The following is a 25,321-nucleotide window of genomic DNA, read 5'->3' as shown; positions in this document are numbered from 1 at the left end:
ACTTGACCATTTTTGCCCCTTTATTTTACTTCTATTTTTTCTCTAATTGGAGATGACAAGCTGGAGGGGCATATTAGAATCCTCTCTGGGGCAAAAAGGCTTCATGGAAGCTTTGTTGCCAGGAGGAGTCCAGCTAGGGTGTTTAGTGAGCTCCCATTCTCTCATATGTTATTATTGGGCTTTATTTTATTTTTTTTCGTTAACAAAGTACGCTAAAGACAGAAAGAGTGGAAACACACACACAAGGGAGGAAAGGCAATGGGAAAGAAAGGGTGAACAGAAAAAAAATCCTTTCAGTACTCAAAGTACCCTTGACTAACACAATTCCTACTTATCTATAAACCACGAATTAATTTCTGAAAATCTCAAACCTGAACCTGAAACAAAACCACGGGTCTCTCAGCCTGGAAACTCAAACCACGGGTCTCTCAGCCCGGACTTCCTTTACCTCAGCGCTGTTTACAAGACTAACCCTAGTGTGGGGCCCCACTTCGTGAACCGCCCCTTCTACCCTCCACAACAGCCTCCTGCCTAGCCTTTGAGACTAAGTTTGGGCTCCCTACTGGACGCCTGCGCTGTGCAGTGCCAGATTGGGGGTCCGAGAAAACAAAGTTTTGAAAGGGGAGCAAACGACCTTGCGTTCTCACATACCCGGGTCATCCCTAACAAAGGTCGCCAGGCAGGAGGGGCAGCTTCATTTGCAGAGTTAGGGTAGGTGGAGAGTAAGAGAATACTTGAAAGACTCCTCTGGACGACTCCGAGAGAGGGATGTCAGAGAAACAGTAAAAGAGCCACGCTTTCCCGGACTCAATTCCAAGACGGAAAACGGGGGAGAAAAGAGATAGAGAGATTAAGATGTTCCTGGACGACCCCGGGGGGGAACATCGGAAAACAGCAAAAGGTACCACAATTTCCCCGGCCACACACCGTGTAAGAAATTGAGGGGAGAGAAAGAGAAAGGTTTTGGCGTACCCAGACGACTCCGAGAGGTATGCGCCACACAGTAAAGTTCCGCGATCTCCCTGGCCACTTTCCGAAGGGGAGAATCGGGTTAGAAAAGGGTAAAGTTAGAGCGCACCCGGCCGACTCCGAGGGGCTACGCCAGAAATGAGAGAAGGAAAGTCTGGCTGTCGTGGGGTCGTTACTTTTCCACCCCCCTCCCAATGCATTTACTTCAAACCATACTCACGTTCGAAGATGTCCCCCGCAAATCCCAGGATCCTTTTCTTTTTAGCCGGCTTGACCTCGCCTTTGCTCCCCTGGTTGAGCTTTTGGTGACGATTGATTACCGCCCGCAAAGAGGAGGCAGGGAGAGGAAGAAGGATCCCTGGGCTAAGGTTGCCCAGTGGCGCCCGATCCCTTCTATCTCCCCTCTCACCTTTACAGGAGAACCAAGTGTCCCTGAGTCGCGGTCGCCAACTGTTAACGGAAAAATCTGAGGGCTCTCTTGGACAAAAAGTAAAGACACCAACCAGGATAACTTGGAGCAAAACAGCAGCCTGTAGGCTTGGCCTTTATTGATCTGTTGCAACAGGGTGTTTCCCTCACTAGCAAGAGAGAGGAAAGACCCAGAACAATGGGCTGCAAGACCTTATAAAAACTTTTGAAATTCCCCTCCTCTAGGTCAAGCCCACCCCCAGAAACATCATGCATACATTACAGAAAGGAGGGGTTGACATCATGCATACATTACAGAAGGGGTTGACATCATGCATACATTACAGAAAGGGTTGACATCATGCATACATTACAGAAAGGAGGGGTTGAGGGAGGAGTTGTGGTGGTAACCTGAGTGTCCTGTCACCTGGCTGGTTCCTCCTTTCCCCCTCCCCATGAGTACTTTCCAGGTGACAATGGGGAGTTTGCAGTTTCCTGCCCCCAGAGGGAAAATCTGATCATTGTCCTTTGTTTCAGCCTGTGGTGAATCCACTGTTCTTTGTGATTTTTGATTGTCTTCTGTCTGGGATTATCAGGGTTGACATAGCAACTGGGCAGGGCTCCTGTGGATGTGCTGGTATGCTGAAGAGATTATGGCTGACCAGAAACCAAGCCACCCTCCTTTGATATTAAAATAAAAATGGAACAGTGCAAATCCGATGTATGGTTGATTTTCTATGAATTCATAAGAGAAATGTGGCGTATGTAGTGTGTGAGTGTGAGTGTGTGTGAAGTTTGTACAAACAGAATGATTGGGGTGGGGGGGGTTCCTGCTACATTTCCAAAGTGCCTTTTCTGCTCTCAGGAGGAAACTCGGGTCTTGGCCAGGTGTTTTGCAAAAGGGTGGCAGAATCCATTACGCAGAAGGGCTCTCGGATTTGGCCTGCTGGTGTGGCCACCTTCCAGCTGCTAAATGGGGCATAACACAACACAACAGAGTGTGTGTAATTGGAGCGCGAATCTGAGAGTGTGGGGCACGATATTAAGCCTGAACGTTATATTCATTTGAGACCATCACTGAGTGGGGATCCCATCTGTGCCTTCCGGACCAATCTGACAGAAGAACATGATTTGTAACTCTGTTGTGATCATCATCCACCTCTCTTTTTCTATAAATATCATTCAATAATAAAACAAACGTGTATATTTGCATCTTTGCAAGAGAGGACAATTGTATATGAGCTGAAATAAAAGAGTCTGGATAAAAAACTTCCTGCAGTTCTGAGATTTTGTCCTGGGATGCTTTCAGGTGGGAACTTAATATGTAAAAGGGCCACAGAAACATCCTGTATGAGAAGCACAAACTCCACAGCAAACAGCTGCATCGGAAACACCCCCCCCCCATTTTTGAACATGCAGAAACTCCACCGGGAGCAGCCAAAGAGTCTGGGAGCAGGAGCTCAACTGTTCAGAAATGGGGCGGAATCTCTCCGTACAGCATATTGGAAACAACAATGAGCAGATATTTGTTTCATTCATTCATTTGGCACCCCAAAGCGATTTACAATATATTATAACAACTAAATGAATTGCAAATATGGAAGCTCTTCTTATATATATATGAGAACAGCTTAAAACAACAATGTCTAAAATCAGTCTGATTCCAATGCTGATACCGGCTGGAATTGTTGCAGGACTTCATGTATAGGTTGGGGTGGGGGTTGCCCCTCCAGCAGATATCATGCACTATCAAAATCAGCACAATCACTTTTGTGACTTGTCCCCACAAAACACTTCATCACAGTTTCTTTCTGTCTATTCAAAGGGCCTTTGCTGCACGATACCAAATGTAAGAATTCAGTGATAAATGTCTCTATGTACTGGCTCAGAGGGAAAACTTCAGAAACTCGTCTAGACCTGTGAGCTCAGCTTCTCAGCAGCCCCTCTGCCTGAGGGCTAATCCCTGGCCTCCTGATACCTGGGTGCCAGACAGGTAGCCATTCCAGAAATAACAAACCCAGATGAAGACAAAAGGGTGGGATGAACTTGGCTGGGAAACAGGGAAATGTAAAGATCTCTTTTGTTCCACTTGATGGGTGTTTGGTGGAGGGCAAGGGGAACCATGGGGCAGGGTCCAGGATGCTCAGATTCCTGCCACCAGACCCCCCCTTTCATGATGTAACTGTGATGTAACCATGATGTAGTTTGTGGGGGTTGTAACATGGGGATGAGCAGCTAATAAAAGTTTGGGTTCTCTTTTGTTCGGGGCTTCCCTCTTGTTCCACCTGGTGGCAGGTGGGAGTCCTGTGGCGACAGTCTTCAATCAAGACCAAGCCGACTGGCTGCTGTTTTGCTCTGGGATTCCCGGCTGGGGTCCTTGTTTTTTGTCCAAGGGAGCCCTCAGATTTCTCCTTTAACAGAATAAAGATTGTAGAATCATTGGAAAGGACCCTGCGAGTCATCTGGCAAACCCCCAGCAGTTTCATTTCCTTCTGACCTTTGATGATTTCAATTCCACCTCTGTGGAACACCCACACAGACCATGCATGTGTTTTTGTGTGTATTCTCACACGCATAAACATACGTGCAATTCGGGATCTCTCTCTATGCAGGTGGTGGTGATGGCAGAATCCTAGAATCATAGATTTGGAGAGGACCCCCGGGGCCACCCAGCCCAGGCCCCTGCAATGCAGGAATCGTAGCCAGGATCCTGGAGGAGACTGCGGCCCCTGAAAGAAATATTCTGCTGCAACACACATGGGAGTCTTTAAGCCGCCCCCAGGAGACTCTGGGCTGCTGTTGCTTTGATACAGCCTGAGGAGAAGGCTTTTGACGCTCCTAGTGTTGCAGGAATTTATGTATAGGTTGGGGGGGGTTGCCCCTCCAGCAGATATCCTGCACATGCAGCCCACTACCAAAATCAGCACAATAACTTTTGTGACTTTTGTGATTTACCCCACAAAACACTTCATCACAGTTTCTTCCTATCTATTCAAAGGGCCTCTGCTGCACAATACCAAATGTAAGAATTCAGTGATCAATGATCTGTGTACTGGCTCACAGGGAAAACTTCAGAAATTCATCTAGACCTGTGAGCTCAGCTCCTCAGCAGCCCCTCTGCCTGCGGGATAATCCCTGGCCTCCTGATACCTGACTGTCAGACAGGTAGCCATTCCAGAAATAACAAACCCAGATGAAGACAAAAGGGTGGGATGAACTTGGCTGGGAAACAGGGAAATGTAAATATCTCTTTTGTTACACTTGATGGGTGTTTGGTGGAGGGCAAGGAGAATCATGGGGCAGGGTCCAGGATGCTCAGATTACGGCCACCAGACCTCCCTTTCATGATGTAACCGTGATGTATGAGTGATGTATTAGAACGTTTCCAAGCACAATTCAAAGTGTTGGTGTTGACCTTTAAAGCCCTAAATGGCCCAGTATACCTGAAGGAGCTTCTCCACCCACATCGTTCTGCTCGGACACTGAGGTCCAGCGCCGAGGGCCTTCTGGCGGTTCCCTCATTGTGAGAAGCAAAGCTACAGGGAACCAGGCAGAGGGCCTTCTCAGTAGTGGCACCTGCTCTGTGGAACACCCTCCCACCAGATGCCAAAGAGATAAATAACTGCCAAACTTTTAGAAGACATCTGAAAGCAGCCCTATTTAGGGAAGCGTTTAATGTTTAATAGGTTATTGTATTCCCAGGGGAACTGAAGGAGGCAGTGGTGCGCCCGCTCTTAAATAAAACATCATTAGATCCCTTAGATCTATCCAATTACCGCCCGGTTTCGAATCTTCCATTCCTGGGTAAGGTGATTGAGAGAGCGGTTGCTGAACAGCTTGGTAGGTTTCTGGATGAAACATTGACTCTGGATCCATTCCAGTCCGGCTTCCACGCTGGTCATGGGACCGAGACGGCTCTGGTCGCCCTAACAGATGATCTCCGCAGGCAGCTGGATCGAGGCGGGTCGGGGCTGCTGATTCTTCTAGACCTGTCAGCAGCCTTTGACATGGTCGATCATGAACTCATGGACCACCGCCTTGCCGACGTGGGGATCCAGGGCACAGTCCTTCAATGGCTGCACTCATTTCTCTCTGGTCGGGGACAGAGGGTGGCGCTTGGGGGGGTATTGTCATCGCGCCACTCCTTGGTGTGTGGAGTGCCTCAGGGTGCGATTCTCTCCCCGATGCTTTTTAACATCTTTATGTGCCCCCTCACCCAGCTTGTCCGGAGTTTTGGGCTGGGCTGCCCATCAGTATGCTGATGACACCCAACTCTATCTGTTGATGGATGGCCATCCTGACTCGACCCCAGACACACTGACCAGATGTCTGGAAGCTGTGGCTGGAAGGTTACGCGGGAGATGGTTGAAGTTAAATCCTTCGAAGACAGAGGTCCTCTGGCTGGGACGGGACAATATGGGATTGAGGGGGCAACTCCCATCTCTTGCGGGGGTGCAATTAGTGCCAGCATTGTCCGTTAAGAGTTTGGGTGTAATCTTCGATACCTCCCTCTCTATGGAGGCACAGATTACAGCTATAACAAAGGCGGCATTTTTTCATCTCCGCCAGGCTAAGCAGTTGGCTCCTTACCTCTCTCGCCCTGACCTAGCCATTGTGATCCACGTGACGGTCACCTCCAGACTGGATTATTGTAACTCGCTCTACGTGGGGCTGCCCTTGAGACTGACCCAGAAACTCCAGCGGGTGCAGAATGCTGCGGCGAGACTCCTTACGAGGTCTTCGCTGCGAGATCACATTCATCCGGTACTATACCAGCTGCACTGGCTCCCGGTGGAGTACAGGATCAGGTTTAAGGTGCTGGTTTTAACCTTTAAAGCCCTATACGGCCTAGGACCCTCGTACCTACGGGACCGCCCCACAGAGGAACCTACGGTCTGCAAATAAAAACATCCTGAAGGTCCCAGGCCACAGAGGTTAGGCTGGCCTTAACTAGAGCCAGGGCTTTCTCGGCCACGGCTCCAATCTGGTGGAACGCTCTGTTACAAGAGACTAGGGTCCTGCGGGACTTGACATCTTTCCGCAGGGCCTGCAAGACAGAGCTGTTCCACCAGCCCTTTGGTCAGGGCGCAGCCTGACCCCCTCCTCTGGCAATCTGCATAGAATTTTGCTTAATGGTTGCCATCAATTTGATTTTAATTAATTTTTATAATGAAAGGTTTTTAGAATGTTGGATTATTTTGATTGTTGTTAGCCGCCCTGAGCCCAGCTTCAGCTGGGGAGGGCGGGGTATAAATAAAAATTATTATTATTATTATTATTATTATTATTATTATTATTATTATTATTTATTCATTTGTAAGCAAGAAGGAACACAGTCGAGGACCCCCCCCTTCAACCTATGAACAAATCTGGCTTTGGGCATTTGGATACTTTTACCGTGATACCTTGGGTTAAGAACTTAATTTGTTCTAGAGGTCTGTTCTTAACCTGAAACTGTTCTTAATCTGAAGCACCACTTTAGCTAACAGGGTCTCCCACTGCCGCTGCTCCGCCGCTGCACGATTTCTGTTCTCATCCTGAAGCAAATTTCTTAACATGGGATAGCAGAGTCCGTAACCTGAAGCGTATGTAACCCAAGGTACCACTGTATTGCCATTCCCTTGATATAACAGGCTACCTTGCCTTGTAACCATGTCTTGTTTAATCATTATGCCTATGCTATACATAGTTCCAGTTGCTACTTTCCACACAATCACATGCCTGTGGTTTATTCCCCCCCCCATTTTATTTCATGCCTGCTTTTGCAGATGTGGGAAGCTGATTTGGGGTTGAAGCCAAACTGTTGGAAGGTTGCAGCATCTTCTGGGGCTGAAGACACTGATACATGAGACGAGTTTTTATTGCAGCAGGGGCAGATGAGGGCGTCCAGTTACGCTGCTGCAGATGGACCACCGCCTTTCTTCTCTCTGCGCTCCCCTTAAGTCGTCATTCCCACTCCCCCACCCCAAAAAATATTGCTGCTAAAATGCCTTTTTATTTATGCTTTGCACATATATATTTATATACAGGCAGGGGCAAATAAGAATGTTGGTGTACATTTAAAAAAAAAATGGTAACTGCCTCCCCATACGGTTAGCCGCCTTGAGCATTGTTTTAAGTCTTCATTTCCACTCCACCACCCCAAAAAATATTGTGGCTAAAATGCCTTTTTATTTAAGCTTTCAACATATATTAAAAAAAAGCAGAGACATCACCTTGCCAACAAAGGTCCGTATAGTTCAAGCTCTGGTTTTCCCAGTAGTGATGTATGGAAGTGAGAGCTGGACCATAAAGAAGGCTGATCGCCGAAGAATGAATGCTTTTGAATTCTGGTGCTGGAGGAGACTCTTGAGAGTCCCATGGACTGCAAGAAGACCAAACCTCTCCATTCTGAAGGAAATCAGCCCTGAGTGCTCACTGGAAGGAGATAACTTAGATAACTCCTCGGGCGGGGTGGTCCAGCTTGGATGCCCCAAGAGGAGACGGGCTGCGAGGCTCAAAGGGAGCGAGGAGAGCCGAGACCTTCCATTGCGGAACCAGCTCGGAGCCCCCCGCGACCCCCTTGTCGCAACCTCCTAGCCCCGCTGCGGCTTGCGCAGGGGTGCCCAAACGTTTTTTCAAAGAGAGCCAGATTTGATGAAGTGAACATGCGTGAGGGCCGACCAAAGCTTTCTTTACGGTTTTACCCCAATGTTGTTGAACTTTTTTGTTGATTCAAGTTGTTGAGCTTTTAGGCGGGGTTTCACCCCAGTAAATAAACTAGGCGCCGTATTAAACCTTTGGACTGTGACCATACCTGCCCTTGCGGGAATCCTCCGCCCCCTGGGAACCGAACCTAGCACCAGATTCGCTTTCGCTTTCGTGCAGTGACGCTCCCCGCCCCACATCTCGGGGGCGAGCTCCGGGGGAAGGGCAAGCGGAGAGGACCCCCAGCCCAGCTGCCGCTCCGAGGTAGGGGCTCCTTCGCGGGTGGGCGGACAAGCTGCCAGCCAGTCGGGAGTCGCCCCCCAGATATGGGGTTCGGGCGGCGTCCTTTGGCGCGGAGACCTTCGGAGGCTTAGGGGCGGCCGGGGTGGGTCGGGGGGCGGTCCTTCTCTCCCTGGATCCCGGAGAAGGGGAGGTCACGCTGGTCGCAAGGGCCTCGATGAGAGCTGGGCAAGGGCGCCCCTGCCGGGGCCAGGAGTCTCCTGGGAACCCAGGAGTCCTGCCCCCTAACCTCCACTCCCGTTGGACGTGTTGTAAAAACCAGGGGTCACCTGTGAGGCTCAACCCACGGAGAGTGGCGCTTTCAACCCCGTGTGTGGGTTTCCCCGTGTTTGTGGCTGTGCGCTCCTGTACGCGCCTTCCTACCTAGCGCACTTACGGACGTGCGCTTCTTGTACAGAGCCTCGGTTTCCTTACATCAGGCGCAAGGGCTCCTCCTCCTGCCTCCCGGGGACACCCCGATCCGGGGAGCCCCCTCACCCCAGAATCCTAGCGGGAGGAAAGGGGGGAGCCCCAGCAGGGCTCTCCAGGTGTTGCTGGACTCCCGCTCCCTCCCTGGAGAACACTGGCCTTGCAGGGAATTCAAAAGTCCAGCCATATCTGGTGTTTGCAGAACTTTTGGCCCGAGAGGACTGGGCAAAGTCAGGGAGGAGGGAGGGTGTCCTTGGCTCCGAGCCACAATACAGACTCCGCTGTGCCTTAGGGAATGGTGATCCGCTCCACTGTCAAACTGCTCCTACTGTCAGAAAGTTCTTCCCGGTGTTTACGCTGCAATGTCCTTTCTTGTAACTGAACTCAGGCTTGCTTCATTTCCCATGTGGCAGCCCTTGAGATCTTTGAAGATGGCTACCATATCTCCTCTCAGTCTCCTCTTTTCCCGGCTAAACATACCAGGTCCCTCAACCGCTTCTCATCAGGCTTGGTTTCTAGGCCTTTGATCATCTTGGCAGCCCTTCTCTGCATACCTTCCAACTTGTCAATACAGTTGTACCTCGGGTTACAGACGCTTCAGGTTACGCACTCCGCTAACCCAGAAATAGCACCTTGGGTTAAGAACTTTGCTTCAGGATGAGAACAGAAATTGTGCTCTGGTGGCACAGCTGCAGTGGGAGGCCCCATTAGCTAAAGTGGTGCTTCAGGTTAAGAACAGTTTCAGGTTAAGAACGGACCTCCAGAACGAATTAAGTACTTAACCCGAGGTACCACTGTATCCTCCTTAAATTGTGCTGCCCTGGACTTCTGATGATGCCGCCTAGAATCACATTCGTCTTTTTTTGCTGCTGCATCACAGCGTTGACTCATATTGTGGTTTACTAAAGCCCCCGGATCCTTTTCACAGTGCTCTCTCTCTCTCTCTCTCTCTCTCTCTCTCTCTCTCTCTCTCTCTCTCTCTCCCTTCAAGGCAACCTCCCTGCAGCAGGGACCACCCCACCATGGCTGCCAAGGCCCCGTCCCTCTCCGAAGCCCTCACCAGCGGCTTCCTGACCTGCACCATCTGCCTGGAGCGCCTTCGCCGCCCCAAGATCCTGCCCTGCCTGCACAGCTACTGCCAGGAGTGCCTGCGGAAGTTGGCAGGAGGCCGGAAGGAGCTTCAGTGCCCCGAGTGCCGTGAGCGGGTGGCCCTCCCAGAGGGGGGCGTGGGTGCTCTCCGGACCAACTTCTTTATCAACGGCCTGCTGGACCTGGTCCACCCCACAGGGGAGGCAGAGCTCACCTGCAGCCTCTGCCCGCTCATTGGCCAGGAGGCTGGCCGGCCGGCCGTCTCCCGCTGCCTGGACTGCGCCGACGACATGTGCCGGGACTGCGCCAGCGGGCACCGCTGCTCTCGCCTCACCCACCTCCACCGCGTGGTGGCCATGGAGGACTACCTCTCTGGGGAGCACGACGAGGAGATCCGGAAGCGCCAGGCGCTGCAGTGCAAGGAGCACACGGGCGAGGAGCTGCGCTTCTTCTGCACGCCTTGTGCCGTCGTCCTCTGCCGGGAGTGCCGGCTGGGGGCCCACCTCCAGCACCCTTGCCTGCCCCTGGCTGAGGCGGCCCAGGCCCGCCGGCCGGTCATCGTGGAGCTCCTGGCCGGGGTGGAGGAGACGGTGCAGGTCATCCGGGCGGGGAGGGCCAGCCTGGAGAGGGAGGCTGCGCGGCTGCAGGCGCGCGAGGCTAGCATCCGGGATGCGGTGGAGCAGGCGTGCTCGCGGGCAGTGCAGCGGCTGCTGGCGCAGCAGGAGGAGGTCCTGGCCCAGCTGGCGAACTACGTGAGGGAGCGGCAGAAGGCCTGCCAGGCCCTCTGCTCCGATCTGGAGTTCCAAGAGCAGGTGGCCTCCAGCACCGTGGCCTTTGCCCAGAAGGTGCTGAGTCTGGGGAGGGAGGTGGAGATCGTCTCCCTGGAGCAGGTCATCTGTGAGCGTCTCAGGCATCTGCAGGGCTTCTCCTGGGAGCCGCTGGCCACCCGCCTGCCCTGCCTGGAGGTCAACGCTGAGATCGAGGGCAGCGGCCCCCGCCTGTTCCACCTGGAGTTCCGAGAGGAGAGCCCCACTGGAGTGCCGGAGGGCCCCAAGGAGGAGGCCACAAAAGGGGCAAAGAAAGAGACCCACCTGCCCTGCCTGGAGGTCAACGCTGAGATCCTCACTGGAGTGCGGGAGGGCCCCCAGGAGGAGGCCACAAATGGGGCCAAGAAGAAGACCCACCTGCCAGAGGGCCCCCAGGAGGCGGCCACAAAAGGGGCAAAGAAAGAGACCCACCTGCTCTGCTTGGAGGTCAACGCTGAGATCCCCACTGGAGTGCCGGAGGGCCACAAGGAGGAGGCCACAAAAGGGGCCAAGAAGAAGAGGAGGAAGCAACAGCAGCAAGTGCTGCCTGCCAAGGAGGGATTCCACATGACCACCCTCATCCTCAGGGGCTGCCAGCAAGCCGTAGCCCCTGTGCCTCCTCCCAAGGTCCCACGAACCCCCTTTCTGACACCCAAGCCGTCCTTCTCGTGTAGCTTCTGCGTCAAGATCCCCAGCGACCAGAAGTGCCCCCTGGTCACAGGGCTCTGCCCCTTTGGCTCTGGAGAGCTTCTTGTGGCCGACAAGCAAAACCAGAATCTGAAGCGCTTCTCCCTGCAGGGGGAGTTCAAGGGCACTGTCCCTGTCCCCAGTGGCGTGGCCCCGGTCAGCGTGGCCGTTGTGGGCAGCAAGGTGGCCTTCACGGCCGGCTCCTGCCTCTACCTCCTGAATGGTGAGGGTGACCTGGTGTGGCAGAAGGCCCTGGGGCGGGGGCAGGCCAGCCATGCCGTGGTGGGGCTGGGGGGAGACCGTATGGCAGTGTGTGTGGCTGGGCAGTTGGAGGTGTACGACCTGGAGGGGCGACTGCTGGAGAAGATTGTGCCTGAGGACAGTGCAGAGAGGTGCCTTGTCTTCCTGGCCAACCACAAGGACGGCTTTGTAGGCTCGGACTGGTACCACCGCAGCGTGGTCCTGTTCACCAGGACGGGGCAGCTGGTGGCCGAGTGCTCTGAGGAGCAGCTGGGCGAGTGCCAGCCGGGGGCCGTTTGTGCTGACATCATGGGCATCATTTACGTGGTCTTGCGGGAGCTGAACGAGGTGGTGGCCTTCTCCCCCAGTGGGAAGAAGTTGGGGGCGTTCCTCACTGCCGAGAACAGCATCGACCGACCGCGAGTGGTCACGGTAGCTAGGGAGGGACGCTTTGCCGTGGCTCTGAGCAACGGCACTGTCCACATCTTCCGGATCAGGTATCAGGGCAAGTGAGCCAGAGGAAGGGCAAGGGAGGGGGGTTAAAAGCTGTATGTCCCAGAGTTAATGACCCAAGGCAGACTGGAGTGCCCAAGGTGAGCAATGGTGTGTGTAGAAGAGTAAAAGCATGGCTTTACTTTGTATCTCTTTTGTGATCACCATTCCTCTCCCCCCCCTATAAATATCATTCAATAATAAAACAAACATGTATATTTGCATCTTTGCAAGAGAGGACAATTGTATATGAGCTGAAATAAAGAGTCTGGATAAAAAACTTCCTGCAGTTCTGATATTTTTGTCCTGGGATGCTTTCAGATGGGAACTTAATATGTAAAAGGGCCACAGAAACATCCTGTATGAGAAGCATAAACTCCACAGCAAACAGCTGCCTGGGAAACCCCCCCCCCCATTTTTGAACAAACTGATTTACAATATATTATAACAACTAAAAGAATTGCAAATATGGAAACTCTTCTTATATATATGAGAACAGCTTCAAACAACAATGCCTAAAATCAGTCGGATTCCAATGCTGATACTGGCTGGAATAAGATTGCAGAATCATTGGAAAGGACCCTGCGAGTCATCTGACAAACCCCCAGCAGTTTCATTTCCTTCTGACCTTTGATGATTTCAATTCCACCTCTGTGGAACACCCACATGGACCATGCATGTGTTTTTGTGTGTATTCTCACACGCATAAACATACGTGCAATTCGGGATCTCTCTCTATGCAGGTGGTGATGATGGCAGAATCCTAGAATCGTAGATTTGGAGAGGACCCCCAGGGCCACCCAGCCCAGGCCCCTGCAATGCAGGAATCGTAGCCAGGATCCTGGAGGAGACTGCGGCCCCTAAAAGAAATATTCTGCCCCAACACAAGTGGGAGTCTTTAAGCTGCCCCCAGGAGACTCTGGGCTGCTGTTGCTTTGATACAGCCTGAGGAGAAGGCTGTTGACGGCTCCTAGTGTTGCAGGAATTTATGTATAGGTTGGGGGGGTTGCCCCTCCAGCAGATACCATGCACATGCAGCCCACTACCAAAATCAGCACAATTACTTTTGTGGCTTTTGTGATTTGTCCCCACAAAACACTTCGTCACAGTTTCCTTCTATCTATTCAAAGGGCCTTTGCTGCACGATACCAAATGTAAGAATTCACTGACAAATGGATCTATGTACTGGTTCACAGGGAAAACTTCAGAAATTCATATAGATAGGTGAGCTCAGCTCCTCAGCAACCACTCTGCCTGAGTGATAATCCCTGGCCTCCTGATACCTGAGAGCCAGACAGGTAGCCATTCCAGAAATAACAAACCCAGATGAAGACAAAAGGGTGGAATTGACTTGGCTGGGAAACAGGGAAATGTAAAGATCTCTCTTGTTCCACTTGATGGGTGTTTTGTGGAGGGCAAGGAGAACCATGGGGCAGGGTCCAGGATGCTCAGATTCCTGCCACCAGACCTCCCCTTTCACGTTATAACCGTGTTGTATGAGTGATGTATTAGTACATTTCCGAGCACAATTCAAAGTGTTGGTGTTGACCTTATAGCCATAAATGGCCTTGGCCCGGTATACCTGAAGGAACGTCTCCACCCCCATCGCTCTGCTAGGACTCTGAAGTCCAGCGCTGAGGGCCTTCTGGTGGTTCCCTCATTGCGAGAAGCAAAGCTATAGGGAACCAGGCAGAGGGCCTTCTCAGTAGTGGCACCTGGCCTGTGGAACGCCCTCCCAGCAGATGTCAAAGAGATAATATCTGTCCTCTCTTCCCCACAGGTGGGCGGAGTTTGTGGCACCGAGTGGGGCTTACCTGCTCTGTGGCCTGCGCGGCCTTTGAAACCTTCAGCACATTCATTGCATGGGCCTTCAAATCCACATCTGGTTCCCCTTTCATGACCCATTACTTAGATGACTTTCTTATTATGGCGACCCCAGACTCCCCTGACTGCGCTCTATCCCTATACTGCTTTCAGATGAGAACTTAGTATGTAAATGGGCCACAGAAACATCCTGTATGAGAAGCATAAACTCCACAGCAAACAGTTGCCTGGGAACCCCCCCCCCCCATTTTTGAACATGCAGAAACTCCACTGGGAGCAGCCAGAGAGTCTGGGAGCAGGAGCTCAACTGCTCAGAAATGGGGCGGAATCTCTCCATACAGCATATTGGAAACAACAATGAGCAGATATTTGTTTCATTCATTTGGCAACCCAAAGCAATTTACAATATATTACAACAACTAAAAGAATTGCAAATATGGAAGCTCTTCATATATATATACATATATATATATATATGTATATGTATGTATATGAGAGAACAGTTTCAAACAACAATGTCTAAAATCAGTCTGATTCCAATGCTGATACTGGCTGGAATTGTTGCAGGAATATATGTATAGGTTGGGGGGGTGGTTAAACCCGCAGCAGATATCCTGGGGTCAGCCTCTTTTCTTTTTGGCAGACTGGGCTGCTTCTGGTGAATTTTAACAGGGAGAAATGTAAAGTATTGCACTTTACAAAAAAAATGAGAGGCACAAAAACAAGGTGGGTGACACCTGGCTTGAGAGCAGTACATGTGAAAAGGATCTAGGAGTCTTGGTTGACCAGAAACTTGACATGAGCCAACAGTGTGACGCGGCAGCTAAAAAAGCCAATGCAATTCTGGGATGCATCAATAGGAGTATAGCATCTAGATCAAGGGAAGTAATAGTGCCACTGTATTCTGCTCTGGTCAGACCTCACCTGGAGTACTGTGTCCAGTTCTGGGCACCACAATTCAAGAAGGACACTGACAAACTGGAACGTGTCCAGAGGAGGGCAACCAAAATGGTCAAAGGCCTGGAAACGATGCCTTATGAGGAACGGCTAAGGGAGCTGGGCATGTTTAGCCTGGAGAAGAGGAGGTTAAGGGGTGATATGATAGCCATGTTCAAATATATAAAAGGATGTCACATAGAGGAGGGAGAAAGGTTGTTTTCTGCTGCTCCAGAGAAGCGGACACGGAGCAATGGATCCAAACTACAAGAAAGAAGATTCCACCTAAACATTAGGAAGAACTTCCTGACAGTAAGAGCTGTTCGACAGTGGAATTTGCTGCCCAGGAGTGTGGTGGAGTCTCCTTCTTTGGAGGTCTTTAAGCAGAGGCTTGACAACCATATGTCAGGAGTGCTCTGATGGTGTTTCCTGCTTGTCAGGGGGTTGGACTCGATGGCCCTTGTGGTCTCTTCCAACTCTATGATTCTATGATTCTATGGTGCCATCGCATGGAAACGCTCCATCTGGAAACGAGACAGGGCATCAGCGATGTTATTGATAAGGCCAGGTATGAAGCGGGCAGTGAAAGAAATATTGTGCTGCAGGCACTCCAGCACAAAGAGGCGCAGGACCCTTATGACCCTCTGGGAATTTGCTGACTGCCTAGCTATAACTTACCACCGCTTGATTGTCGGACCAGAAACAGACCCTGGAATTCGAGAAGAGTGTTCCCCAGATGCAAATGGCAACTAGAATAGGAAAGAACTCCAGAAAGGTTAAATCCCGAGTAATGCCTGCTGTGTGCCAAGAAGATGGCCATGGCTGGGCACACCAATGTCCACTGAAGAACACGCAAAATCCACAGAGGCCAGAAGCACCAGAATGAACCTGGAATTCCACCCCAGGGTTAAGGCTCTTCTGCCAAAATGAAACCCCGTTATAATCCTGCAGGAATGGAAGCCAAACCCTCAGATCGCCCTTTATCTGCTTTGTCACCCTGATGTGATGGTGGGGGGCTACCCCCCCGGCCATGAGCCGAGCCAGACGGGCACAAAAGGCACGGCCTGGCGCCACTACTCTACATGCAAAATTATGATGACCAATAGGGATTGCACCTGGCAAAGGGTGGTCTTTTGAACCCCAAGCATTGCCTCCAGAAACAATTTCAATGATTCCAGCTTGGTCTGTGGGAGGCGCGATGACTGCCGAATTGTGTCCAATTCAATACCCAAGTAGGAAAGGATAGTCGAAGGGCCCTCGGTCTTGTCAGTAGCCAGAGGTATGCCAAAGTCAGTTGCAAGGCACATCAATGTAGCTAGGGATAGAGCGCAGTCAGGGGAGTCTGGGGCTGCCATAATAAGAAAGTCATCTAAGTAATGGGTTATGAAAGGGGAACCAGATGTGGATTTGAAGGCCCATGCAATGAATGTGCTGAAGGTTTCAAAGGCCACGCAGGCCACAGAGCAACACATGGGCATAGCCTTGTCAAAATACCAGCTATCCCTGAATTTGAGTCCTAGAAGCCAAAAATCTTCAGGATGAACCAGGAGCAGGCGGAAGGCTGAGTCAATGTCGCATTTTGCCATTGATCCTGGAAGGAAGAACAGCAAAAGAGGCCTGAGCCAAGGGGTCATCCTCTTTTCTCTTGGCCTTAGGCCCACCCCCAGCGGGCCATCCATTTTCCTCACTAGCCAAGGGTGGGTCAAAGGCCAGCTTAAGCAGGTGGGTGGCACCCACCCAGGTGAGCCCCACTCGGTGCCGCAAACCCCGCCCACCTGTGGGGAAGGGAGGACAGATATTATCTCTTTGACATCTGCTGGGAGGGCGTTCCACAGGGCAGGTGCCACTACTGAGAAGGCCCTCTGCCTGGTTCCCTATAGCTTTGCTTCTCGCAATGAGGGAACCACCAGAAGGCCCTCAGCGCTGGACCTCAGAATCCTGGCAGAACGATGGGGGTGGAGACGCTCCTTCAGGTATACCGGGCCAAAGCCATTTATGGCTATAAGGTCAACACCAACACTTTGAATTGTGCTCGGAAATGTACTAATACATCACTCATACAACACGGTTATATCATGAAAGGGGGGGGGTCTGGTGGCCGTAATCTGAGCATCCTGGACCCTGCCCCATGGTTCCCCTTGGCCTCCACCAAACACCCATCGAGTGTAACAAAAGAGATCTTTACATTTCCCTGTTTCCCAGCCAAGTTAATCCCACCCTTTTGTCTTCATCTGAATTTGTTATTTGTGGAATGGCTACCTGTCTGGCTCTCAGGTATCAGGATGCCAGGAATTATCACTCAGGCAGAGGAGCTTCTGAGGAGCTGAGCTCACAGGTCTAGATGAATATCTGAAGTTTTCCCAGTGAGCCAGTACAGAGATCCATTGATCAGTGAATTCTTACATTTGGTATTGTGCAGCAGAGGCCCTTTGAATAGATAGGAAGAAACTGTGATGAAGTGTTTTGTGGGGACAAATCACAAGTCACAAAAGTGATTGTGCTGATTTTGGAAGTGGGCTGCATGTGCATGGTATCTGCTGGAGGGGCAACCCCCCCAACCTATACATAAATTCCTGCAACACTAGGAGCGTCAAAAGCCTTCTCCTCAGGCTGTATCAAAGCAACAGCAGCCCAGAGTCTCCTGGGAGCGGGGCTTAAAGACTCCCACTTGTGTTGCAGCAGAATATTTCTTTCAGGGGCCGCAGTCTCCTCCAGGATCCTGGCTACGATTCCTGCATTGCAGGGGCCTGGGCTGGGTGGCCTTTGGGGTCCTCTCCAAATCTACGATTCTAGGATTCTGCCATCATCACCACCTGCATAGAGAGAGATCCCGAATTGCACATATGTATATATTTATGTGTGTGAGAATACACACAAAAACACATGCATGGTCCGTGTGAGTGTTCCACAGAGGTGGAACTGAAATCATCAAAGGTGAGAAGGAAATGAAACTGCTGGGGGTTTGTCAGATGACTCGCAGGGTCCTTTCCAATGATTCTGCAATCTTATTCCAGCCAGTATCAGCATTGGAATCCGACTGATTTTAGGCATTGTTGTTTGAAGTTGTTCTCATATATATAAGAAGAGTTTCCATATTTGCAATTCATTTAGTTGTTATAATATATTGTAAATTGCTTTGGGGTGCCAAATGAATGAAACAAATATCCGCTCATTGTTGTTTCCAATATGCTGTATGGAGAGATTCTGCCCCATTTCTGAACAGTTGAGCTCCTGCTCCCAGACTCTCTGGCTGCTCCCAGTGGAGTTTCTGCATGTTCAAAAATGGGGGGGGGGGTTTCCCCAGGCAACTGTTCGCTGTGGAGTTTATGCTTCTCATACAGGATGTTTCTGTGGCCCTTTTACATATTAAGTTCCCACCTGAAAGCATCCCAGGACAAAAATATCAGAACTGCAGGAAGTTTTTTTATCCAGACTCCTTATTTCAGCTCATATACAATTATCCTCTCTTGCAAAGATGCAAATATACACATTTGTTTTATTATTGAATGATATTTATAGAAAAATGAGAGAGGGATGGTGATCACAACAGAGTTTACAAATAATGTTCTTCTGTCAGATTGTTCCGGAAGGCACAGATGGGATCCCCACTCAGTGATGGTCTCCTTGGGGTGCAAATGAATATAACGTTCAGGCTTAATATCCTGCCCCACACTCTCAGATGCGTGCTCCAATTACACACACTCTGTTGTGTTGTGTTATGCCTCATTTAGCAGCTGGAAGCTGGCCACACCAGCAGACCAAATCCGAGAGCCCTCCTGCGTAATGGATTCTGCCACCCTTTTGCAAAACACCTGGCCAAGACCTGAGTTTCCTCCTGAGAGCAGAAAAGGCACTTTGGAAAGGTTATGGTGCCCACCATCTTGTCAGAGGGGTCCTCCTCTGTCAGAAGTTTTTAAAAAGTGGCTCCTAAAACCCTTAATCCCTTAATCTGATAAAATTGGTGAAAAAGCAGGGAGTTTATTGAATACAATACGTCCTTGCAAGAGCGGGTGTCCAAAGCAGGCACACCCAAAATTGACAAAGCATAAGCTTATATTCCCTATACCTGAAGCGCAGGTTCCCTCCCTCGTCTCCCCACTGGCTGGGTACTGCAAGGTTTACAGCCCATCATGACCACCTAATTTCCCTACTAAAATCCCGCCTTTGTCGACATCTCCCATCACTCTGATTTCGAGGACCACCCCTCCTGTTTACCTTTCTCCTTATTTGGACCATGCTTTCTATGCTTTTGGGGACACGGGTGGCGCTGAGGGTTAAACCACCAATAAAGCGAGATGAGCGCTGCAACCCCAGAGTCGGCCACGACTGGACCTAATGGTCAGGGGTCCCTTTACCTTTACTTCTATGCTTTCACACATTGACTCAAGAGATAAAGCCACATCCTGACTAAACAAGTAAACAAGTTCTATACCTGTTGAAGTATTGTGATAGGAACTTTGAGGTCTTAGGTATATGTTAAATGTTCATAAGTGTACCAACCAAGCACGTACATAGATCAGCACAGGAAGACCGACCTGAAACCATTTTGATTCCCAAACTGAGCAAATGATTTCTCTGCAAGGTCAAAGTGGGAAACCTCCCCATTGTTTCTTTCCTCACAAATCCTTTCTCAAGGGCACACTTAAGATATGAATAGGGTGTGAGCCTGTGACCTGGCTAAGGAACTAAGTATTTATCATTACAAAAGATTGGCCAGGCTCCCCAGGGTATCCAATCAAGTGAGCATTAGCAGGTAACCTGGCAGACAGGAGGTAAACAACGCACTCAGATTTCTGTTGTAGACCGCCCTTTCTGTGATGTAGGTATGATGTGTCTGGGGCTGGTGGTCTTGAGCTACACCCCTTCTGTGATGTATGAATGGTGTTTCTGGGGGTGGTCTTGATCTACAGGGTGGCAATTTCAAAAGTCTATATAAGGCCTTGCACGCCATTGTTCTGGGTTCCTCCTCCTTTCCTGCGTGTGAGCGGAACACCCTGTTGCAACAGATCAATAAAGATCAAGCTTACTAGCTGCTTTGCTTCTCAATATTCTCTGCTTGGCCTCTGTTATCTTCTCCTACCAATAGGGAACCTACGTAAGGACTCTGTATGGGCTCTTGGATACCCCATAAGGGAAAAGGGCAATTTTTTGGTATACAAACAAACCGTCCCATTTACGAGCATCCTGACCGCAAGCTGGTCTAAATATAAGAGTATGCAGGTCTTTGCTGCTGCTTGCCGTTGCAGCCTTTTCGATATTTGGTGAAAAAAAGCAACATTATCGTCCCTCACATCCTCTGGACTTTGTCGTGCCCTGATTTACCCGAGAGAACAAAAGGAACGTAAACTTTGGCAGTTAGACGATCTATGCCAGGTTCTATCATTTCCACATTGCCCTCTGGTGGCCGCCCTTGGGAACAACAACCCCAGGTAAGTAAAGCACAACTCTGGGAGCCGACCCAATCCAGACAGGAGGGCAGGCGGGAGGAACTGCTGCTTTTACTCTCCTACACACACCATTGCTCACCTTGGGCACTCCAGTCTGCCTTGGGTCCTTAACTCTGGGACATACAGCTTTTAACCCCCCTCCCTTGCCCTTTCTCGGTCTCACTTGCCCTGATACCTGATCCGGAAGATGTGGATGGTGCCATTGCTCAGAGCCACGGCAAAGAGCCGCTTCCTAGGCACTGTGGCCACCCGCGGTCGGTCGATGCTGTTCTTGGCAGTGAGGAACGCCCCCAACTTCTTCCCACTGGGGGAGAAGGCCACCACCTTGTTCAGCTGCCGCAAGACCACGTAAATGATGCCCGTGGCATCGGCACAAACGCCCCCCGGCTGGCACTCGCCCAGCTGCTCCTCAGAGCACTCGGCCACCAGCTGCCCCGTCCTGGTGAACAGGACCACGCTGCGGTGGTACCAGTCGGAGCCTACAAAGCCGTCCTTGTGGTTGGCCAGGAAGACGAGGCACCTCTCTGCACTGTCCTCAGGCACAATCTTCTCCAGCAGCTGCCCCTCCAGGTCGTACACCTCCAACTGCCCAGCCACACACACTGCCATACGGTCTCCCCCCAGCCCCACCACGGCATGGCTGGCCTGCCCCTGCCCCAGGGCCTTCTGCCACACCAGGTCACCCTCACCATTCAGGAGGTAGAGGCAGGAGCCGGCCGTGAAGGCCACCTTGCTGCCCACGGTGGCCAAGCTGACCGGGGCCACGCCACTGGGGACAGGGACAGTGCCCTTGAACTCCCCCTGCAGGGAGAAGCGCTTCAGATTCTGGTTTTGATTGTCGGCCACAAGAAGCTCTCCAGAGCCAAAGGGGCAGAGCCCTGTGACCAGGGGGCACTTCTGGTCGCTGGGGATCTTGACGCAGAAGCTACACGAGAAGGACGGCTTGGGTGTCAGAAAGGGGGTTCGTGGGACCTTGGGAGGAGGCACAGGGGCTACGGCTTGCTGGCAGCCCCTGAGGATGAGGGTGGTCATGTGGAATCCCTCCTTGGCAGGCGGCACTTGCTGCTGTTGCTTCCTCCTCTTCTTCTTGGCCCCTTTTGTGGCCTCCTCCTTGTGGCCCTCCGGCACTCCAGTGGGGATCTCAGCGTTGACCTCCAAGCAGAGCAGGTGGGTCTCTTTCTTTGCCCCTTTTGTGGCCGCCTCCTGGGGGCCCTCTGGCAGGTGGGTCTTCTTCTTGGCCCCATTTGTGGCCTCCTCCTTGGGGCCCTCCGGCACTCCAGTGGGGATCTCAGCGTTGACCTCCAGGCAGGGCAGGTGGGTCTTCTTCTTGGCCCCTTTTGTGGCCTCCTCCTTGGGGCCCTCCGGCACTCCAGTGGGGCTCTCCTCCCGGAACTCCAGGTGGAACAGGCGGGGGCTGCTGCCCTCAATCTCAGCGTTGACCTCCAGGCAGGGCAGGCGGGTGGCCAGCGGCTCCCAGGAGAAGCCCTGCAGATGCCTGAGACGCTCACAGATGACCTGCTCCAGGGAGACGATCTCCACCTCCCTCCCCAGACTCAGCACCTTCTGGGCAAAGGCCACGGTGCTGGAGGCCACCTGCTCTTGGAACTCCAGATCGGAGCAGAGGGCCTGGCAGGCCTTCTGCCGCTCCTTCACGTAGTCCACCAGCTGGGCCAGGACCTCCTCCTGCTGCGCCAGCAGCCGCTGCACCGCCCGCGAGCACGCCTGCTCCACCGCATCCCGGATGCTAGCCTCGCGCCCCTGCAGCTGCGCAGCCTCCCTCTCCAGGCTGGCCCTCCCCGCCCGGATGACCTGCACCGTCTCCTCCACCCCAGCCAGGAGCTCCACGATGACCGGCCGGCGGGCCTGGGCCGCCTCAGCCAGGGGCAGGCAAGGGTGCTGGAGGTGGGCCCCCAGCCGGCACTCCCGGCAGAGGACGACGGCACAAGGCGTGCAGAAGAAGCGCAGCTCCTCGCCTGTGTGCTCCTTGCACTGCAGCGCCTGGCGCTGCCGGATCTCCTCGTCGTGCTCCCCGGAGAGGTAGTCCTCCATGGCCACCACGCGGTGGAGGTGGGTGAGGCGGGAGCAGCGGTGCCCGCGGGCGCAGTCCCGGCACATGTCGTCGGCGCAGTCCAGGCAGCGGGAGACGGCCGGCCGGCTGGTCTCCTGGCCGATGAGCGGGCAGAGGCTGCAGGTGAGCTCTGCCTCCCCCGTGGGGTGGACAAGGTCCAGCAGGCCGTTGATGAAGAAGTTGGTCCGGAGAGCACCCACGCCCCCCTCTGGGAGGGCCACCCGCTCACGGCACTCGGGGCACTGAAGCTCCTTCCGGCCTCCTGCCAACTTCCGCAGGCACTCCTGGCAGTAGCTGTGCAGGCAGGGCAGGATCTTGGGGCGGCGGAGGCGCTCCAGGCAGATGGTGCAGGTCAGGAAGCCGCTGGTGAGGGCTTCGGAGAGGGACGGGGCCTTGGCAGCCATGGTGGGGTGGTCCCTGCTGCAGGGAGGTTGCCTTGAAGGGAGAGGGAGAGGGAGGGAGGGAGGGAGGGAGGGAGAGAGAGAGAGAGAGAGAGAGAGAGAGAGAGAGAGAGCGCACTGTGAAAAGGATCCAGGGGTTTTAGTAAACCACAATATGAGTCAACGCTGTGATGCAGCAGCAAAAAAAAGACTAATGTGATTTTAGGCGGCATCATCAGAAGTCCAGGGCAGCACAATTTAAGGAGGATACAGTGGTACCTCGGGTTAAATACTTAAATCGTTCTGGAGGTCTGTTCTTAACCTGAAGCACCACTTTAGCTAATGGGGCCTCCCACTGCTGCTGTGCCACGAGAGCACAATTTCTGTTCTCATCCTGAAGCAAAGTTCTTAACCCAAGGTGCTATTTCTGGGTTAGCGGAGTGCGTAACCTGAAGCGTCTGTAACCCGAGGTACAACTGTATTGACAAGCTGGAAGGTATGCAGAGAAGGGCTGCCAAGATGATCAAAGGTCTGGAAACCAAGCCTGATGAGAAGCGGTTGAGGGACATGGAAAAGAGGAGACTGAGAGGAGAGATGGTAGCTATCTTCAAAGATCTCAAGGGCTGCCACATGGGAAATGAAGCAAGCCTGAGTTCAGTTACAAGAAATGAAATTGCAGCGTAAACATCAGGAATAACTTTCTGACAGTAGGAGCAGTTTCTACTGGGTTTCTGGATCTGGATCACGTCTTAGTGAATGACCGTTCACTAAGGCACAGCGGAGTCTGTATTGTGGCTCGGAGTCAAGGACACCCTCCCTCCTCCCTGACTTTGCACAGTCCTCTCGGGACAAAAGTTCTGCAAAAACCAGATATGGCTGGACTTTTCAATTCCCTGCAAGGCCAGTGTTCTCCAGGGAGGGAGCGGGAGTCCAGCAACACCTGGAGAGCCCTGCTGGGGCTCCCCCCTTTCCTCCCGCTAGGAGGCTGGGGTGAGAGGAGGCTCCCTGGATCGGGGTGTCCCCGGGAGGCAGGAGAAGGAGCCCTTGCGCCTGATGTAAGGAAGCCGAGGCTCTGTACAATAAGCGCACGTCCGTAAGTGCGCTAGGTAGGAAGGCGCGTACAGGAGCGCACAGCCACAAACACGGGGAAAACCCACACACGGGGTTGAAAGCGCCACTCTCCGTGGGTTGAGCCTCACAGGTGACCCCTGGTTTTTACAACACGTCCAACGGGAGTGGGGGTTAGGGGGCAGGACTTCTGGGTTCCCAGGAGACTCCTGGCACCGGCAGGGGCACCCTTGCCCAGCTCTCATCGAGGCCCTTGCGACCAGCGTGACCTCCCCTTCCCCGGGATCCAGGGAGAGAAGGACCGCCCCCCGACCCACCCCGGCGTACCCTAACCCTCCGAAAGTCTCCATGTGAAAGTTTGCCCCCGAACCCCATATCTGGGGGGCGACTCCCGACTGGCTGGCAGCTTGCCCGCCTGCCCGCGAAGGAGCCCCTACCTCGGAGCAGCAGCTGGGCTGGGGGTGCTCTCCGCTTGCCCTCCCCCGGGAGGTCGCCCCCGAGATGTGGGGCTGGAAGTGTCACCGCGCGGAAGTGAAAGCGAATTTGACGCTCACAGGGGGCGGAGGATTCCGCAAGGGCAGGTATGTTCAAAGTCCAAAGGTTTAATCTGGCGCCTAGTTTATTTACTGGGGTAACCCCCCCCAAAAAAGCTCAACTTGAATCAACAAAGAGTTCAACAACATTGGGGTAAAATCGTATAGAAAGCTTTGGTCGGCCCTCACGCATGTGCACTTCATGAAATCTGGCTTTCTTTGAAAAAACGTTTGGGCACCTCTGCGCAAGGTGCCACGGGACTGGAAGGTTGCGACAACGGGATGGCGGGGGGGCTCGGGGGTGGCAATTCTGTTAAAGGAGAACTCTGAGGGCTCCCTTGGGGAAAAAACAAGGACCCCAGCCAGGAATCCCAGAGCAAAACAGCAGCCAGTCGGCTTGGTCTTGATTGAAGACTGTCGGGACAGGACTCCCACCTGCCACCAGGAGGAACAAGATGGAAGCCCCATACAAAAGGGAACCCAAACTTTCATTAGCTGCTAATCCCCATGTTACCCCCTGACAATAATAATAATAATAATAATAATAATAATAATAATAATAATAATAATAATAATAATATATTATTTGTACCCCGCCCATCAGGCTGGGTTTCCCCAGCCACTCTGGGCGGCTTCCAACAAAGATGAAAAATACATTAAAATGTCACACATTAAAAACTTCCCTGAATAGGGCTGCCTTCAGATGCCTTCTAAATGTTAGGTAGTTGTTTGCGGGCACACGCGCTAAACCCTGTCTATGGTGCCTACCCCTTTTCCCAAATTATAAGACAAGAGACCAGAGTATGGGTTCAAATTGGCCACAACTTTATTGAATTTCAGAAATGGGAAACTTGGCACAGGCCTTGGCAGGTAACCTTTTGTAGGCTGCTGAACGCCAGCGCCCCAATGTCTTGATGTGTGCGGGGTCCCAACCCTGTATTGCCACTGAAGTGGCAGCCCCGATATGGAAGCAGTGCCC

General features: G+C 52.3%; 2 pseudogenes across 3 annotated transcripts in view; one reads left to right on the top strand and one right to left on the bottom strand.

Moving 5' to 3' along the window:
- The window catches only part of LOC308572042 (E3 ubiquitin-protein ligase TRIM56 pseudogene), a 49,350-nt pseudogene extending 24,963 nt beyond the window's left edge, over positions 1-24,387 (bottom strand). Inside the window, exons 1-2 of one of the 2 annotated variants that reach the window (XR_014013407.1) lie at positions 24,247-24,387; positions 19,062-22,796 (exon numbers count right to left, since the gene is read on the bottom strand). The product of XR_014013407.1 is annotated as an E3 ubiquitin-protein ligase TRIM56 pseudogene (transcript). Of the gene's footprint in view, positions 1-18,801; positions 22,797-24,246 lie in introns of those variants that run through there. The other variant, XR_014013408.1, reaches the window with a different exon arrangement.
- LOC308572039 (E3 ubiquitin-protein ligase TRIM56 pseudogene) lies at positions 8,202-12,366 on the top strand (annotated as a pseudogene). Its single transcript, XR_014013409.1, has 2 exons — positions 8,202-8,328; positions 9,764-12,366. The product of XR_014013409.1 is annotated as an E3 ubiquitin-protein ligase TRIM56 pseudogene (transcript).
- Positions 24,388-25,321: the final 934 nt, after the last annotated feature.

Source organism: Podarcis bocagei (assembly GCF_964188305.1).
Source record: "Podarcis bocagei genome assembly, chromosome: 13".
NCBI classification, from domain to species: domain Eukaryota; kingdom Metazoa; phylum Chordata; class Lepidosauria; order Squamata; family Lacertidae; genus Podarcis; species Podarcis bocagei.
This window is presented reverse-complemented; position numbering and strand designations above follow the sequence as displayed.